Source organism: Meleagris gallopavo, chromosome 20 (genome assembly GCF_905368555.1).
Source record: "Meleagris gallopavo chromosome 20, MGAL_WU_HG_1.1, whole genome shotgun sequence".
Lineage (NCBI taxonomy): Eukaryota > Metazoa > Chordata > Aves > Galliformes > Phasianidae > Meleagris > Meleagris gallopavo.
Window position 1 is genome coordinate 815,643 of NC_139423.1, and position 14,022 is coordinate 829,664.

General features: G+C 46.9%; 1 protein-coding gene across 10 annotated transcripts in view; it reads right to left on the minus strand.

Annotated features, from left to right (window-relative positions):
- Nucleotides 1–14,022, minus strand: part of MYOCD (myocardin) — a 224,249-nt gene that overhangs the window by 84,663 nt on the left and 125,564 nt on the right. The window lies entirely within an intron of this gene.

The following is a 14,022-nucleotide window of genomic DNA, read 5'->3' on the forward strand; positions in this document are numbered from 1 at the left end:
CAGTACAAACTCTGCTTTTCTCTGCTCTTCATCTATCCCAAAGACCATAGCATACCAAGACAGGGGCTGAAAGCTGTGTCAGCATCAAGTGAGAAGAGAAAATGATGCTCATCTGGGAAGAAGGAGAAATCAGCCTCATGTTCTTGGGTCAGATGGAGACAAAGATGTTCCTGGGTTCCCTCTTTCCATGGGGAATATCAGCAGATCAGGTACTACCTGGTCTTCTGTGATGGGGCAGCAGGGCCAGGCATAGCTTGGGGATGTGAAATTGTGTCTTTCCTTCCTCTTGCTTAAGATGTTTTGATTTATATACCTATTATTAGGTCCTGGCAACTTGAACAAATGTTTAAAGACAGACAGCTGGAGCAGAGAGATAACTCTCTTTATTGCTTTAAAAAATGGTAAACAGAATTTCTATTTTTGAAAAAGAGGACTTATAGATCAGCCAGTGTAACTTCCATCTCCAGAAAAGTGCTGGGACTACTAATCAAGCCCACAAACCTGTACTGAAACAAATCAAGGAGAAGAAATAAAAACAGTGAGAATGTGTCAGATCCAGTCTTTCTGTGACACTTGTGGATAGGAAAGAAGCAGCACATGTCATCCATCTTCTCTTTAACAAGGCTGCTGACATGGATGTGACACTCTCCAAAGCTTTTTGAGAAAACATTATCTGTATAAAACGGCTCAAGGTGGTGCAAAATGCTTAGACAAGCACACGCAGAAGGAGGATCTCACCACATCGCAACATCCCATGAAGTCCTGTGTGCTATGTTTTCTCCTACAAAGTGGAGTGGATTAATAAGAAGGCAATTCAAAGCAAAGCATAGGGGCAGAGCAGGATTACAATTAGAAATTACAATTAGTGCTTAGGATGTGAGGATGCTTACAGAAATGCAGTCACATTAACTTAGGAATGACCTATTCAACATATATGGCAAAATGCTGTGCAGCTGCTCTGCCAAACCAGAGCAGGATCACAATGGGTCAAGTTCATTGGTGGTGCAACCCAGATGTGAAAGGGATTGGCACTGGGTAGGCATGGTGCAGGCTGCTGAGGCCTCCTGCTCTGGTCTGCTGAGCATGCCCTCTGCTTGGGCTCCACGTCTGCAGTATATCACATGGAGGGAGGTGTAAGTCTGCTGAAGAGAGCCCAAGGGTCTGAAGGGAAGGCAAGTCATGCAGAAATTCAGGTCTCCTAGGAAGCACTGTGAAACTGAAGGTCAGTTTGGGGAAAACTGGGCGGAGGGGAACTCTAGAAAGTTTTTAGCTGTAGAATCATAGAATCATATAGAGCAATAGAATCATAGAATCATAGGCAATAGAATCATAGAATCATAGAATCCTTAGAGTTGGAAGGAACCTTTAAAGGTCATCTTGAACAGGGATGTGCACAGCTTCATCAGGTGCCCAGAGCCTGATCCAGCCTGACCTTTAAAGTCTCCAGGATTGGGGCACCCACCACATCTCTGGGCAACCTGTTTCATTGCTTCACTGCCCCGATTATAAAGAAACTGAGCATTTTGCTCTTTGTTTCTCTGTTGGGTAAGTCTAGAAGTTGCAGGCTTGCACTTCAGAAAGGAGCTGAATGGACAGTTGTTCAGAGTTGGAATCTCGTGAAAGAAATTCACTAAGAGGAGGATGGACTGACTTATGCCAGGAATGACTGGAGGAAAGCTGGCCTTGGCTTTGGGCAGGAGAATGTTTTCAGGTTTCTTCCAGATGTACCTCGCATGCCTGTATGGTTGTATGGATTCGTGGGGTGTAGTGCTCAGTTCCAGGCCTACGACAATGCTGCGATGTTTTATATCACTGCCTCCCAGAACAGCTTCACCAGCTGAACGCTGTTTCTTTTCTAAGAGAACCCCTTTCACTCAGCTCATCCGTGCTTCTGCTACACGAGACATCCTTCATCCCGCAGAGATCCTTAAAGAAAGCAGCGGTGAATCCCTGCAGAGAGCCCAGAGGTACCTTGGGGACTCAGGCGTTCCAAGAACCCCCTTTCTTGCCTCAAAGCACTGCCCATCCCGGCAGCCTTTCTAAACAACACCAACGAGAGCTCCCTCTGTTTCTCTGGGGAGCGCCGCGCACGGCAGCGCCAAGGAATGCGGCCTGCTGCGCTTGTTATGGCAGCACCGCCGTGATTTACGCCTGGCGGTAGGCCGCGGCGGAAGTAGCAAATCACCTCCTTCACACAGGCTCAAAAGGCAATTAGACAAATCCAAGGAAGAAATACCCACTGAGGCCATTAAACATCGCGTCTCGCTCCTGGTTGAGGAAAGCCCTGCATCACTGAGCGCTCATTGAGAGAACTGCGGAGCACTGCTGTTTTTCCACATTTCTCTGGCTGGAGGGAGCAGCCCCTGCCCTCAGCTGGTGGGACCAGCCCCGTGTGCACATCTGTCTGAGGTGCACACAGAGCTGGTGGGTCACTGTCGGGATGGGAGTGCTGTGTCTCAGCCTGGCCACATCCCGGGCTCCGTGCTTTGTGCTGCCGTTCAGGAGGAGCTGGGAGCCCTGGCCCCTCCCTGGGTAAGCTCATGGTTTCTGCTGCGAAGGATCAGGACAGGATTTAGCTCTGAGTGCTGCTTTGCCAAACAGATTCTCCCCTGTGCTGGGCAAACAGTGGTACGACAAACTGGCAAAGCAGATGCACAGCAGTGTGCTGTTATCTAAGCAGCGCTGGAATTTTCAGATGCAAATAGCTTATTGAGTTGGACGAAATGTGCGGCAGTAAGTGTTCTTTTCTAACTTCACTGTACAAAAATATCTCTGAATAATAGGATTGCATTTTTCTAAAAATATTCTTTGTTGATTTACAGCAGTATCACATTAAAGCATGGCATTGGATCTCCTTCATTAATGAAATAAGACTCAAAAGTCTCATTATACGAGTGATTTTCACAGAGTAACTCAGTAAGCTATTTTTAATATTCTCATGGAGAGATGCCAGAGGATAATATTATGCTCTATAGCAGAGAAATATACTTTCAGACAGATTTGATTGACACTGAAGTGTGCTTGAGTGCTCCACACGAAGTGCCCAAGGAGAGAGCAGCTCTATGGCTAGTGTTGAGAGAACCCTGGCAGAAGAACGTCCTGGTTACCACCCCATCAGTTGTGCTCCCCTCAAGTACCTGGGGAGGTCAGAAAGAAGGGATGGTTCCTCTTCCTTCTCCCAAGGCATCAGGATGAACCACTGCTGCTGTGCTTTCACACCAGGAGTGCTGCATCTCGCCTGGCTAAAGGGAACTGAAGGAAAACCTCTGCCCTTTTCCTGTGGCTCTCATAAAGGTTGGGATCCCGTCCCTTGCCCAATTTCCAGATGACGCACACTGCACCTTTTCCAGTGCAATTCTCTCTCTACTTTCTTCTCTCTTCCATGTCTCTCCACTTTCTTTATATATATATACAATATACTTTTGGTGCTGCAATCTTGTACCAGGAGCAAGGAGCACAAAACACTGCTGTCCTAAATGACGTACAAATGAGCAAAGCAATACTTTCATGCAGACTGTGCACCTTTGGTTGGAGCAAAGCACAGGCATGATCTCAGTTTCCTTTCTGCTATGCTGTGACTGCTCCTCTTCACATGATACCTATTCCAGACGGTCCCACACTGCAAGGGGCTATTTCAGGCCTAACGAGGGGCTCTTATCAACTTTCAGGCTCATTTTCAGTGGAGCAAATCACCCTGCTGAGTGAGCAGGATCACAGCACACGTGTCAGGGGCTGCCCGAGGCATTCAAGGCAGAAGGACATTTAAAACCACATTTCAAACTCTGGTTCAGTGCCTGACAAAGGCAGCCTCCTTCAGGGCCTCTAGAGCAAAGCTGCTAATTTTTCCCATTGAGAGTCCAAGGCTGCAGAGAGCTCAGGGCAGCAGGTGTCCATCAGGGAGATAAGTGGGATGGCTTTAGAGCTTCCAGGTGCATATTTGGATGACAGCAGCCAAAGCTTGGAGAAAACTCAAAATGCAGATCAGGAGATCTGATGTTATCCCTTCTGTGGTTTCAACAGAAGCATCAGGGAATGGGGGAATCTCACACCTTCTCAGGATAACTGTTCCATTTTGATTCTGCTCCCTGCTGGAAAGTGCCTGTATCCTCATCTCATCATTGGTATTTGTGCAGAGCTCGCCAAGGTGGCAGAGACGTCTCACGGCAATGCCAGCACAGGTAATGCCCAACCATTATCTTACATGACACACAGAGACTTAGGGTCTGTATGAAGCTCAGGTAATCTGCACAGCTCCCTCAAATTATTCTCATCTGTCCAGCAGATACTGCAAAGTAAAAGTCAAAATCAGCTGCCAAGTCTTATCTGGAAGCCAACATCACGCTCAGTCTTGGGAGTTGTTATTTAGAGCAATTACTGGGCCAGTGCAGCAGACAGTTCTGGGCCTTACACCTCAAAAAGCTGAAGTGATCATCACAGTCACACACGCTTGTCCCTGCCCTTACCATGCCCATCACAGCATTGTAGCTTGATCGCAGCATCTTGGGGTGATGCAGAACCATTCTGAGCTGTACCTGCCTGTGAAAACTTCTCATCAGCACTGAAGACACTCTTAGTCCAAAAGAAGTCTCTTGGCAGCACTATCCTCTGCTTCCAAATGGGCCTCAATTGCAAACAGCTGGTCCTAATTCTGAAACCCCAAGAACCACAGGATGAAACTGCAGCATGCTTGAAAGCACCTTCAGGAATCTCTGGCAAGATCTCCATTGTGACAATGATGTTTATGGACTACATGTATCCATCAGGAAGAGATCTGTCATGTTTACATTAACGTTACGATTCTTCTTGTTTTGCTAACATCTCTGCTAGTAACCGTGTTCCTTCTGAGCACTGCTTTAGTGGTTTGCAAATGCATCCCTGAGCACAGAACGTGCAGTGCTTCTCCTGCTGGCTTCATATGAGTCCTGTAACAGATTTGGACATCTATACTGTAACAAATCCACAGTCACCTTGGTCTCCATGCCTGTCACAGTGCAGCAGACCATGGCTGCTCATAGCTGCAGGCGACAGCAGCCCTGGCAGCCCAGTGCTCCTGCTGCTTGGGCAATGCTCCTCCAGTTGTGAACAGCCTCAAGCCTGTTCCAGGCTGCTCTGTGGTCCTGCAGCGCTTCTCGCTCCTATTCCCCTTGCAAACATAGGGGCTCGTTGCCAGGTTTTATGGATGCGCTGTTTGGCCAGCCTTCTGATGCCATCTCATAATTAGTAGTGCCTATATATGTCCTGGCCCCTTCTTTTCCTCTTGTCTTTAGCATCCCAGGGTAGCTGGAAGCTACGCCTTGGTGCGAGCAGTGCTGCTCAGTGTTTACTTTTACATTTCCAAACAATCTCTTGCATCCTGACCAGTTCAGCCATCCTTGGCTAAACGACATACCGCTGAGGACAATGTCTATTGTCCTGCATGCTGCTCACTGGCCAGAGGAGTGCTTCACATCTGGTATGAGCTCTGTGGGACTGTGGCTTTGGGAGAAGCACCCATAAAAGGAACAAATCAAAGTTCGTTACCTCAAGCCCATAAGCGTAGGGCATTCATGGGTAACAGCAATGTGTGCTGGACCTCTAAAAGCCATCTGCAAATGCAACGTCAGCCACTGTAGCTCCATCAGTGCCTCCTGCAGGTCTTCGTGGGTGCTGGACCACCCAGCAGCAGCAGGAAGATGAGGGTGGTGAGCACAGTGGTACTGGGAGAACTCAACAGGGCCCATGTTCTTAAAGCATGTCCCTCCCTGCAGCCTTCTAAGAGATGACACTGTGGATACTGAGACAGCTGCTGCCATTTCTGCAAATATGGCACTGTGTGCTTCAGAGTTACTCACAGATGGTGATTTATTTGCAGAAACTCTAGAATCTTCAGTTGATTTTTGATCCTTCTTCTGTGATGGGTGTCAAGTGTTGTAATTACTAAGCCTTAAGAGAGAACTCACTAAGATGATTCCTTCCCTACTGTAAAGAAACAAGCAGCAAAATTCAGAGAAATAAAGTAGCAGCAACACAGGGAAATTGGGCATGAGGAAATCCATGGCACAGCCAAGACCTCAACTACCAAAATGTTCCCAGTCCCAAAGTAGAGCGCAGGGAGACAGGGCAGAAGGTGGCATCAAAAAGGTGGGAAAGCAAAAACTGCAGCCATATGGTAAGGGAAGGAGAGGTCTTATCCCAGCCCCTGGTGAAGTACCCACACTGACCTCTTGTGTCCCCACATCATAGCCTCCAGCCTCTGAGAAGCAGGATTCAGGAGAACGAGGGAATAAAGACAAGGCAGCAGAGATTTCCTGTTCCTTCTGGGAGCTGGTGTGCAGGAGAAGCAATGTCTGTATAGCCCCAGGGTTGCAGCAGTAGCTATGGAAATTTTGCTGCCGCTCAGCAGCCTCAGAATGAGCAGCCTTCTCTCTGCAGTATTCTCTACTTCCAAGTCAGAAATGGAGGCCTGAATGCATATATAACAAAGACACAGATGTGAGCTTCCTCTCTTCTCATTTTAAAATACACGAGCTGGGTTGCACAGCTCTTTTCCCATCCATAGAGCTGTTCTCCAAACGCCACCCCAGCAAAATACTGGGAAGCAGCCACAGTGCTAAACATCTGCATAGACATATTGTGCCAGATGTAACCAGAAGATGATGCAGCACTGGGACTGGAGATGGATTCCTGGAAGTGCCCTCCACACCCACCCAAAACCAGCCATGAGAAAGCCGGATCTACAGCAAGAAACATGGGAACGGATTGCGAGGGCAGCCTGTCCGCTCCCCTGGGACATGCTTGTCTCACCAGCAGAGCGATGGGCACACAAGGGAGCACCAGGGCAGGCTGAGCTATTGCCAAAGGATCGTCACGGGCAGGAGCTAGCCCTAGAGAACTTCCTGGCTGGAGATCGGCTGTGGGAGCAAGCTCTATGTCTGTCCCACCTCTTTTTCTGGTGCTCCCCAGCTATCCATGAGCTCCATGACTTTGGGCACGCACCAGGGCCACCTAAACTTCACCCTCTACTGCTTCCAGTGCTGACGGTTTCCACTGAGTTCATTAAAAAAACAGCTCGCACTGCCCCACAGAGAATGTCGTGAGGGTGATTGGTGCTGTGTGGTTTCTGTGCCGTTCCTCTGTGAATTGTGCAGAGGTCAGACAGCTTGGAGTGAACTGCCTGCGGGGTTCTGCACGCACACGTGCACGTCCACGCTCACAAACACTTGCGCACACAGACGCAGATAGGACTTACGTACTTACTTTCCTTGTTGCCTCTTAATTTAAAACCCCATTCAGAGTGAAAATATCTGTTTCCTCTTTGTGAATGGACAAATCTAACACAGATGGCGCATTAACTGGAAACATCTTTTGTTCCAGTATGTTCGTGTATTCATTCTCTTCAAGGACAGAAGGTGCCATTTATGATCCTCTCTTCAGCATTCCTGATCATAGAATCATAGAATCATTTGAATTGGAAGGGACCAAATGTCATCCATCAGGTGCTCAGAGCCCTGTCCAGCCTGATCTTGGGTGTCTCCAGGGATGGGGCATCCATGACCTCCACCAACCTGTGCCAGAGCTTCACAACTATATTCTGAATCTCCCCTTCTTTCTGGGCTGCGAGAGCACATTGCTAGCTCATGCCCAGCTTGCCATCCACTGGCGCCTCCAAGTCCTTTTTGGCAGAGCTGCACTCAATCCTTTCATCCCCCACTTTGTATTGGTAGTGAGGGTTGCCTGGTGCAGACCTTGCACTTGGATTTGTCAAAGCTCCTGAGGTTCCCCTGGGCCCAATGCTCAGCCTTTCTGGGTCTCTCTGGATGGCATCATATCCCTTTGGTGTGTTGACTGTACCCCACAGCGGTGTCATCCGCAAGATCTTTATGACCTGGTGATCTCCCACTAAAAACTGTGATAAGTCACCATCTCCTTCCAGTACTAAGAAACCATTAGTTGAAAGGCTATCAGTGTCAGCAGTGACAGATCTGATGAAATGTGTTGAGGTGGAGCAAAGCTGACTTCCTTTTAATTGCAATGAAGTCTACAGTACTTCATGTCTCCTATAACAGCCTTTTGTGACTCCTTTGGGATTCCTGCTCCAAATGAGAGCATTGGGAAACCAAATATGAAGCAAGCACCTGAGAAAGTTTCTGTGAGGTTTTTGCCTAAATTTGTGATTTCTTTTTACATAGAAATGGACCATTTGGAAGGAACCCACTAATTTAAGCTGAAAGAGTTCAAGTGCTGCAGCTTACACTAAGTCCCTAAGTAAGCTGGCCTAGTCTTCTTATTGAAGAAATATTTAAGCCTCATTTCTTAGCCAAAATGCACCCCACTTCTGTTTTCAGCTAACAGATCCAGACAGAGACAGTATCAGAGATGATTTCCAGGTGAGAATCTGAAAATGGCCGAGCTGTCTATGTCTTAAGAGTGACCAAAGGAAGAGAGTAATATTGAACAAAAAGATGTCTGTAGTTAGAGAGTTCCTGAGTCAGAGATAAAATCTACATTTAATTGTTTTCAAAGGATTTACTGGCCATGTGCAATTCAGTACCTGCAAGACCACAAACAGACCAATTTCTCTCAACAGAGAGAAAGAAGGAAGTGGACAGTGAGAGAACAAGCATCCAGAAGATCCCTTTTCCTACCATTCCCCATTAGATTTCATACTTGGTTATGCGCATGCTTGTTCGTTATCATTGCAAATATCTCATTGCCTCCAGAAATACTCACAGATCAAGAAAGCAACACAGGAAAAACCACAACTGTAAATGATGTGAAACAGAAAAAATGGAAGCTCAGCATGGAGACATGAGTGCACTTGCCCTAGTGCAGCAGGGAAATGAAATCTTATAATTACTGACACTGTTTTATCACAGGCATGGCTACCACGGAAGACAAGAGGCTGAGCATGGATACTGAATGCTGTTCTGATGATGGTGTCAGGAGACCCAGGACACTGGGGGTTCAATCACAGAATCATGGAGTCATAGAATGGCTTGGGTTGGAAGGCACCCCAGTGATCATCAATTTCCAACCCCCAGACAACCTAATCCAGTCCTGCTGGGTGCTGAGCAATGGTCCTGGCCAGGGAGACACACAGGCAGACTGCAGCCTCACCCCAAGAATGGTTCCACTGAAGATAATGGAGGACCTGCTGGGCCTCAGCACCATGCTGCTTTGCAGTACTGAGGCTGTGATAATCAACAAAATGGGATAACCCATGGAAGCTTCTCCAAAGCTGGTTCAGCACACATCCCTGGTGAGCAGTTCAGTGGAGATGCAATGAAAAGGACCATGAAAAAATGACTGTACTCATTTCAGTTTGGTTTCTGAAGGAGGAAACAAAGCAGTAGCTCTGTGGGATGAAAATCCCTCTGAGAAACATCTCACAGGATACCTGAAAAAGAAACCCAGAAGTGATAGAAGTGAGGGGGTAAAGGTGGTCACAGAGAGCTGGGCATAGCCTTGTTGTTGGGTAGAGACTGGGCAGCTGGGTGCAACAAAGAGCAGTGCCAAGTCTGGCTGGGGGAGAGGGAAACTGACTGCAGTCTCCCTGCCACCCTCCTAACCCTGCAGAGAAGGGACCCCTGCCTGGGGAGCATGACCAGGACTCCTCTGTGTCCGTGGATTTCAGGGCTGGAAGATGAATGTGGGACTTCACACATGAGAAAAGAAGACTCGAGATGATTCTCAGTCTATCAGACATGTGGCTGCAGGATACAGAGGTGCACCTGCCTTGCAGGAAGTGCTTTGCAGGGCTGGCCATGTCTGCAAGCATCCCCATGTATTAGAAGTTCTGCAGCAGAGCTTGCTCTCCCCCAGCCAGTTCCTTTACCCTTGCTGACTGCAGCTAGCAAGGGCCAGGAGCCAAGAGCAAAGCTGATCATGAGGTGTCAGGAAATGTTTGCCATGACTTTATCCCTAAAATGACCCCTTGTAGGTATTTTGCTCAATAAAAGAAGGTCCTACCCAGCCTCTGTGGAGCACAGAGCAACATGGACCCCCAAGGAGGAGTGATGGGTCCCTGAGTGAACTCCTGTTTAAGTAACACCTAAATTCCAGACGGCCAACAGGGAACAGTGCAGGACAGTGACCGTCTCCACGGCAGGGCCCTCCTCTTGCTGCTGCTTTAATCACTCATCTAGACTGAGAACTTGGGAGACTTTTGAAGTGTGCCAGCAGGTGGGGTCCCACCTGCCTGTGTTAAAGAAAGAAAACAGATTCTAGAAACGAATCTCTTGGGGCTTAATAGAAGAGTGATGTGTGTGGTGCTTGTGCAAGTGAGATGCAGCTCTGAACTCTGTTATGGAAACTGTGCTCTGTGACAAATATGCTATGAATGACTCGTCCTGAAACCATGCCAACATGTAGGTGCTGCTATCACAACATTTGATGACTTCAACTTACTGTGAGCGTTCTTGTGATAAATCATGGAAAACCTTGCTTGTGCTATCTTTAGTCACTGCAGTGTTTCACAAGTCACTCACAGCTCTAAAAATACAGTTTATATCATTGGATTCCTGGAATTCTTTTAGTTCTTACATTCTGATTTAAGTGGCATTAAAGCTGGGCTGTGTGGTTCAAGGCTGCAGGCTGATATTTCATTGTGGATTAGATATCACCTGGGTTCAATACAATGTTTGCAATATTTATTTGATTTGGATCCAAAGGTAATTTGGAAAATCTTCATGTAGATACACCTCGTACCTGGCTATGTGGAACAAGGGCTAGATTTTGTTTGGGACTAGATAGTAATTTAATAACCTTTCCAATATAGAATTAAACTAAAACACATGCTCACCACAAGAGCTGAGAGGACTGTTTAGGGTTTTCTCCCCAAAACTTGCAGATACCTTTCCTCTTCTGGTCTATGCACTCTGATGTTGTGATGACTTCTGGGTCAGACATCTCTCTCTTCTTTATTTTTGCTTCACTTACGTGTCTTTCATAATAATTGTTGATTCAGGAACACCAAAAGCAAAAAAGTCTTGACCTCCCACTAGCCTTTCTGGATTTGATTACCAGCTCACCGATGGCTGATAGTTTGAGCAGAATTTAATGCTTTAATTTTCCTTGATAGCGACTATGAAGCACGTTACTTTTTTTTTTATCCCAACTGGCAGCTCAACAAAGCCCTGCAATAAAAAGCTCCATTTGTGTAATAAACTGTTGTACAATCTACTACTTATGAACATGGGTCCTGAAAATGTGCAACCTTTCTGCACATTACATTAAACGCAAACCAGATGGGCACTTGAAAATCCTCCCCTTGTTGCAAGGGGCTGAAGGAGCTGGTGGTCAGAGGGTCTACTTCACTATACAAATAAACAGAAAAGTTTAACTACATTGTTTTCCAAAATCAGCAATGGGAAACCTATGTGGAAACATTACGAGCAGTTAGCAAACGCTGCTGAACTGGAGTAGGCACAAGGGGAACTCTTCAGTTCTCTTAAATGCAACTGCCTAAATGGCAGTGGCAGGGTCCATCTCATGCAGCTTTCCAGCTAGCGGCCTCTGGCCCCCTGCCTACAGACCAGATACATGGCCTGCAGACGAAGCTCTGACACTCAAACATGGTTACACATTGACACTCTTGGAGAAACAAATGGATAGAATTAAACTCTTCCCCAATACATCTCAGCCAGAGCTCGTCATGTGAAGTCCAACAGTCGTTGGAGAGAAGTGAAACCTCCAGAGAGGACTGAGTCCATTCTGAGCAGGGTTTCAAAGGCAGAGAAACCTCATCAGACCACACAGACCTGATACTTAGGTAACTCTCTAGCTGAAATACATCTCACTCTCGGAGTCCTAGAGGCTGGGAACAAGGGATCACAACACTGAACCAAGGACTTTACTATATCTGGTTGTACCAGAAGAAGCCCAACACTTTGCACACTGAGCACGTGTACTGAAACAGCTTTTGAGCTGCTTGATAGCAAGTCACTCCTTCATGTCTTCTCATCCTTACTTGTGATTATAAGAGGTACCACAAAATTCTTTCTGAAATTCACCTGGCCAAATTGACACTGGTGGAGATGCTTGGCTAAAGTGATTTATAGAACTTGCATTGTTACTACCTTCCCTAGAGAGGTGTGCAGAGAGTCACATAGGAGATGGACAGGGTAAGGATAGTTTTGATGCAAGCCAGTGAAGATGAGCAGAGAAAAGTGTTGTACAGGTGTTACCATGGTATGGATGCCACAGATAAAGAAGAGGTGTGCAGCATGATGGGATGAGATGAGATGAGATGAGATGAGATTGGATGGAAAGCAGGATATTATCCTGAAGAAAATGACCCTGGGATCATTGATACTTTAGAATGCTATCACTGGCCCTAGTGTCAAGACCCAAGAAAGTTTTATGTGGATCTGGAAGGGAAAAGTAGCTTATGAATCACGAGGCTTCTTTAAGTATTGTCAGGGACTCTTATCTCACCAGTGGGCAACTCAATTCATTACTGAGGCTGAGTGGAACATTTGCTGAGGGTGAAGTTGCCTTGCTGAGCTCAAAATGACCTCTCTTGGCAAGGCAAAGTGCAACAGCTTGTAGTACTCAGCCAAGGTGCATACACAGTGGCTATGCGGGGAGGCCTAGTAGAGCTCACCTCTAAATCCAATATTATTAGTGATTTTCAAAAGGCCCACAGCCATGTTTTCTTTAGGCTCTTCCAAAACAGCTGTTCACAGCTCTGCTCAGTTCAGGCCAGTATGGCCCAGAACTTAGGAGGAAAAGAAGTCATTGAGCATTTAAACACCATGGCCCATGGAACTGGGCACAGTTTTAGTATGTCAAGGCTGAAGGACAGCCTGAGAATGTACCTTTCCAGAAGCAGAGAAGGAACAGAGACTGGGGAGGCAGGCATCAGGATTCCTGCTCAGGGTTTGCGTACCAGTATCCTCTGTTCTGAGCATATTTATCCAGTCCTGGGCTTTTGTAGGTCCTGCTGGATGGGCTTTCTCCTTTCTCAAAGGTGATTTATTTTTACAAACTTAAATGAAATCTCCTTAGCCATTTCTGAATAATACAAGAGTTAAAAAGACTATTTTCCTATTTAAAGATATACTAGCTAGACTGTTTTCATTAAATCAAAATTAAGTCAAATAAAGATTGTGATTTGAAAGTTCAGACTCAAGCAGGAGCTCTGAGGAGCAGTGCCCCTGGGAGATGGGTGTCTGTCCAGGAGCACTGAACCCGACAGATCACCAGCTGATGGTGGATCCCTGCTCCTTCCTGCTGCTTTCCTCCATGCATTTGTGGGATGGAGGAGAATGGCAAATACAGTTGCACAGATAACCTTAATGGGCCTGGGAAACAAGCAGAGAGTGATTTGTTCTTTTTCCTCGCAGCAATCCCACAGGTACTGACCTTCCTCCTACAACAGAAGACAGGATGGAAATTCCCTCCTGTGACCACCCAATGAAGGGTACCAAGCTGGATAAGGAGACTCTGCCTCAAGGGTACAAATCTGCTTCAGAACTCTGTGGTGGCTTGCAGGGCAAAGGCAGGTGACTGCTGTGTACCACTGTAGAGGATCACCGCAGAGCTGGAGATGCCACCCTTCCTCATTTCCCTGCAGGAGCTGTCCCAGCAGGGACCATGACATCAAGGCAGGTCTGGGCATCACACGAGATGTGTGATTCTTGGCAGGCCCACCTGCTCCTGAGATGATGTGAGATGAAGGAAGATGGCTATTCCTGAGCAGGGTCAGTAGGAAAAGCCGAGCCCTCACATTATCTGAATGTGCTAAAGAAAGGGAAAAACAGCAAAAGGAGGAGAGCAAAGGGCTGGAGGGATGCCCAGCCTATACAAACAACCCACGCAGGAGTGGAGCCATGTCTTGATGGACCACCAAGCCGATGGTCATGCAGGGCATGAGTCTCCAAGAAACATAAATTGGAAAGCTATAGAGGAAATATGAATGTTATGCATCACCAGGCAGTCTTAACTTTGTCATTTCACCGGTCCACATCATTGTTGCCTTTGGTATCACGTTATCTTAAGAATACTTCGATATCTGAGACTGTAGGAAAAAAGTGCACTCAT